The sequence below is a fragment of the Zingiber officinale genome, chromosome 11A (assembly GCF_018446385.1).
Source record: "Zingiber officinale cultivar Zhangliang chromosome 11A, Zo_v1.1, whole genome shotgun sequence".
Classification (NCBI taxonomy): domain Eukaryota; kingdom Viridiplantae; phylum Streptophyta; class Magnoliopsida; order Zingiberales; family Zingiberaceae; genus Zingiber; species Zingiber officinale.
Window position 1 is genome coordinate 26,980,667 of NC_056006.1, and position 6,000 is coordinate 26,986,666.

Sequence of the window (6,000 nt, forward strand, 5' to 3'; positions counted from 1 at the left end):
TAATCAGCGATGATGAAGGCCACGAGTTGGGGGCAGCAATGGTGTGTGTGTGTCTGCCACTCGATTGAATATGCCGAGGGAGAGGTAGTGACAGAAATCATTGAACTTAGGATTTAATAAAACAAAAACCTAAGTATGCTCCAATTAACTCCTAGCTTAAATAGTATTTCTAAATATTTTTTTTAAGCCCTAATTGATATATCCCCATAAAATATAATTAAAAATTCATTTTAAATTCCTATAAAATCAAAAACATTATTTTATGTTTATTTTTTATTTATTATGAGTTATTCTAATATTTAATTTCAAATATATATATATACATATATATATATAAAATTTATATATTACAATATGAAATTTAAAAAGAATAATTAAAATTTATATCTTTGCTACCCCTCAGTCCTTACCCTTCTTGCTCCCTTGGAAGTTACTCGTATCGAGAGCGTTAGCTCTCCGATTTATGGCAAATCTGTGGTTGAGCAGACACATGAATTCCAAGTTCAAATTCATGGTCTTGCTGAAGGAGATATGCCATTACCTGAAAAATTTCAGGTCTTGTCTATCATCGAAAAATTACCTCCGAGTTGGGAAGATTTTGGCATGACTCTTAAACATCGGAGAGGTAAAATCTCTCTAGAAGATTTGATGATTGCCTTAAATATCGAAGAAGAACATCGGAAGCAACATAAAAATGATGATACAAGAATGCCTATGGATTTTATTCCAAAGGTGAATGTAGTAGTCTCATCTGACAAGAAGAAATTCAAAAATCAGAAAATGAAGAACAAGATGAAACCCAACCCAAAGGTTCAAAAGAAAACTGGAACCAAACCTAAGCCTTGCTGGGCATGTGGACAGGTTGGACATTATGCCAAATTCTGCCCTAAGCGAAAGGACAAGGAGAAAAACCAAAGCAATATGTCCAACACCAAGGCACAAGTAAATGTCATGACTGCTAGTAACGACACCAGCGATAGGTTTGTTACCTTCAAACCCGAACTAAACTTGATCTATCAACCCAATGAATGGTTAGTTGATACAGGTGCTAATGTACACTGTTGTGCTGATCACTCTGCCTTCCTTACTTATCAGGTAATTGAAGGCACTTCCGTGATCATGGGGAACCATTCTGCAGCCAGGGTGTTTGGGATAGGACAAGTTGACCTGAGGTTCACCTCTGGAAAAGTCCTGTCACTGCATGAGGTGCACCATGTTCCAGTGGTCCGTCGGAATTTGATTAGCGGATCAAAGTTAGTCCGTGCTGGTTATGAGTTGAACTTTAAATGTAATAAAGTTGTAATATTACATTTAGGAACCTTTATTGGAAAAGGTTACCTTAATGAATGTTTATTCAAACTCAATGTAGAAAATGCTACCTTAAATAAATCTACTAATATTGGTTGTTCATATAACATTGAGTCTTATGATATATGGCATGACAGATTAGGACATGTCAATTTTAATACCGTAAAAAGGATGATGAACCTTGACATGATTCCTAAATATGCTATAAATGATAGGAAAAAATGTGAAGTTTGTGTGCAATATAAACAAACCCGAAAACCCTTCAAATCAGTTGATAGAAATTCTGATATTTTAGAATTAATCCATACTAATTGTTGTGAGTTTAACGGTGTAATAACGAGAGATCATAAAAGGTATTTCATCACCTTCATTGATGATCACTCTCGTTATTGTTATGTTTATTTGCTAAAAACCAAGGATGAAGCTTTAGATAAATTTATGATTTTTAAATCTGAAGCTGAGAATCAAACCGATAAAACTATTAAGAGGTTAAGGTCTGATAGGGGTGGAGAATTTACCTCGAACCTGTTTCAAAAATTTTGTCCAGATACAGGTATAATCCATAAGGTAATTGCTCCATATAGTCCTCAATCCAACGGTATAGCAGAACGAAAAAATCGAACCCTTGAAGATATGATTAATTCCATGTTAGGCAGTTCTGGGTTACCCAACTTTATGTGGGGGGAGGTTCTATACACTGCATGTCATGTGCTAAATAGAGTCTCAATGAAGTCAAGGGATAAAACACCATATGAGCTTTGGAAAGGCCGAAGGACAAGTTTGAAATATCTTAAAGTGTGGGGGTGCCTTGCAAAGGTACTAGTACCTGAACACAGAAGGAAAAAACTTGGTCCAAAGACCGTAGATGGTATCTTCTTGGGTTATGCTCAAAATAGTATTGCATATAGGTTCCTGATTATTAAATTAGAAATTCCTGGAATAGATGCAAATACTATTGTAGAACTTCGCGATGCTATATTTTTTGAGGATATATTTCCTATGAAGACGAGAACACCTCAATCTAGTATTCCTACTAGAAATGAGCCTTCTTCCGTAGAGGTCCCACTATCCGTAGTGGGTACACCTTCCTCAAGTTACTTTAGACTAGATGAATCTAGTGAGTATACAGAACCAAGAATGAGCAAGAGGCAACGTGTGTCTACAGATTTAGGCCAGGACTTTATCACCTATAATATAGAAGGTGATCCTGTGACATATAGAGATGCTATGGCTTCTCCTAAAGCTAAACACTGGAAAGAGGCTATTAAAAGTGAAATGGACACTATTATCTCTAATGCCACTTGGGAGTTGGTAGATTTACCTCCTGGGTGTACCACTATAGGATGTAAATGGGTGTTTAAGAGAAAACTAAAACCTGATGGGTCAGTAGATAAATTCAAAGCCCGCCTAGTTGCTAAGGGATTCAAACAAAAAGAAGGGATTGACTATTTTGACACTTATTCTCCTGTTACCAGAATTACTACAATCCGAGTGTTAATCACATTAGCATCCATATATCATCTTGAGGTCCATCAAATGGATGTCAAAACGGCATTCCTGAATGGAGATCTAGAAGAAGAGATATATATGGATCAGCCTGAGGGATATGTAGTCTCTGAAAATGAGAATAAAGTCTGTAGGTTAGTCAAATCTCTTTATGGTTTGAAGCAAGCCCCAAAGCAGTGGTACGAAAAATTTGATAGAGCTATGCTATCGTTTGGCTTTGAAGTAAATGACTCTGATAAATGTGTGTATGCTAAAATGAAAGGTGATAATTGTATTATCCTATGTTTATATGTAGATGATATTCTACTATTTGGAACTAACCTTTCTATTATTAATGAGACTAAGGCCCTCTTAAGTGGTAAGTTTGATATGAAGGATATGGGTTGTGCTGATATGATTTTAGGGCTGAAGTTGACTCGTTCGACTGATGGAATAACAATTTCTCAGTCACTCTATGTTGAGAGAGTATTAGAGAAATATAGTTATAGCCAAGTTAAATCTGTTGTCACACCATATGACCCTTCAAAAACTCTCCACAAGAATAATAGTGGTGTGGCAGTGTCTCAATTAAGATACTCACAAATAATAGGTAGTCTAATGTATTTAGCTAATTGTTCTAGACCTGATATTTCTTTTGCTATAACGAAATTGAGCAGGTTTACCAGCTGTCCGGACAAAACGCATTGGGATGCATTAGACAGAGTACTCAGATACCTAAAAGGTACTATATCCTTGGGCTTGTGGTATGGGAGATTCCCTGCAGTCCTGGAGGGATATAGTGATGCTAGTTGGACAGCAGACACTGCTGAGTGTAAAGGCGTTACTGGTTATATCTTTACACTTGGAGGCGGTGTAGTTGCTTGGAGGTCTGTTAAACAGACGATTATATCTCGTTCTACATCTGAGGCAGAATTGTGTGCTTTAGATACCACAGTAACTGAAGCTGATTGGCTTAAGGGTCTTCTTTCAGAAATTCCCTTGATGGTAAAGCCAATACCTTCTATTTCAGTACACTGTGATAATCAAACAACAATAGCTCAGATTAGAAGCTCCAAGTATAACCAGAAACAGAAGAGACATGTACGAATAAGATTGAAGTCTATTCGTGAGCTAGTGTCTCTTGGAGTGATGTCATTGGACTTCGTAAGTTCAAAAGACAATATTGCTGATCCACTCACAAAAGGACTTGATTATGAGAAAATCAAGAGATCCAGTAAGGGAATGGGACTGAGGCCTATCCTGGTTTCATTTATAACGGCAACCCAACCTATCTGATTGGAGATCCCAAGAAGTAGGTTCAATGTGGTATAAACAAGTTATAAGGGTGAACCGTAAGCATCAAATTGATTTAGATGTAATCTCATAGTCTCTTCCCTGGATAGATGTTTGACTGCTAGTAAGGATGAGCTTGGAGGATCTTAATGAGTTCAAGGTCTTATTGACAGGATGCTCGCAGTACATCCTTGGAGAACTCACCTATGTAAGTGTAACTGTGTGGCCGCAGTGTGGGGGGTCTAGGCAACTCCCCTTAGCACTTATGAAACAATATTCGGTGGCATGGCCGTAATGCACCAACCCAGAAGGATTCAACCGTCGCCCGTGATGAGTTGTTACCATTTGACTTCACATATAAAAAGGTTTAAGTTCAAGACCTAGTTCACTTCAAACCTATGTGAATAAGATTGGTGTACTTAGGTGAAAATTCAAACCGGAAGGTATTTTCACTAAAAGCTCATTGCAACCTAGCCTCAGGACATATTTTTTTTGTTTTTTGTTTTTAACCGAAATGATTTGAATTTGTGGGGGATTGTTGAATTTTGTTTTAAATTCAAAGCATTTTTTTTTATAATGTTTTTAGTCCCACATTGCTAAGTGGAGAAGCTTGGAAGGGCTTATATAGGAAGCCCTTCCATCCTTGCTTAGCAATGATAAGGGGACCTACACGCATGCGCGGGCCAAGCCCAAATCGAGTAGATTTTGGGGGTTCGAGCCGGAAATCCATAAACCGGGCGTCGCGTACGCGATTAACGCGCGCAGGGGGGGTGCAAATCCCCAGCCCGTGGGCCTTGCGCTCACAGGCGGCCCGGTCTGTTTTTGTTGGTTTGGTTCAGAACCAAACCAGAGTTTGGTTTTTCGGTTTTGTTCCGCGCGTGAGGAAGGGACGCGGACGCGACATTGAGACGCGTTTCCTCGCTAGCGAAGCAGTGCTTCGTATCTTCTCAGAGTGAATAAAATGGGACTTGCAGCACCTCTATTCTTCACTCAAGCCTCGAGCTTTCTCCTCCTTCTCCCTTCTCTGTGCGATTCATTCTGCACAGTTTTTTGCTTTCTTCTCGTCGAATTTTTTGCTGCTTTCTTGTCCTGAGGCTTGGTCTTCCGGCGATCTGAGGTTGGGTCCGAGTGTAGCGTCCGTTTTGGAGTGCACCTACGGACGAGACGAGCGGTTGTCAGATCTTGGGAGAATTTTGCCGGAGAGCCTTTGCACCGTGAGGCGGCAATAAATTCTCTAAGGACAGTCGGCGTGCCGACGCTTCAACCGGATAACTATATTCTAAACCCTACTCCTTTATTTATCTGTCTATTGCATGCTATTTTTTGTGCGAATATAATACTTCTTATATTGCTTTATTTTACAATAGTTACAATTTCTTGTTGAATTTAAAAGATTCTAGACCAAGGCTGTATTTATAATCTTGGTCGGGGTGCCTGGAGGGTTCTAGGCGCTTGGAAGGAGGATAAAGTTTTATCCTCTTCGCAATGGATCGTGGTCAAATAGGATCCGGTCAAAATCGGGTTCTAGGCGCTCTGAATCGATTCGTGCGCTCTAAATCGCTCCGTGCGCTCGGACTGGTCCGAGCGCTTGGACCACTAAAGTCAACATAGTTGACTTTAGGTCCTGGCCCTCTACTCTGGTGCTGCTCACCTCGGTCCGGGTCTTCCGCTTATGCTCCGCTAGCTTGGGTGATTTCAACCAATCGAAATAAAGCTCACCCGAATCCAATTTCGGCCTTCTCGAGCAACCTTCTACTCCGACTTCTCGTCCCTCGAAAATGTCGCGTGCTTCCTTCTCGTCCACCTGCGTACTCTTCCGCAGCACCTCGTCCCTCGGATGCACCGAGCCCGGTGGCTCTCTCCTGTGCCGTCCTTCTCGTTAGCTGCGTCTTTTGTTCGACTTCTTTTGTTCGA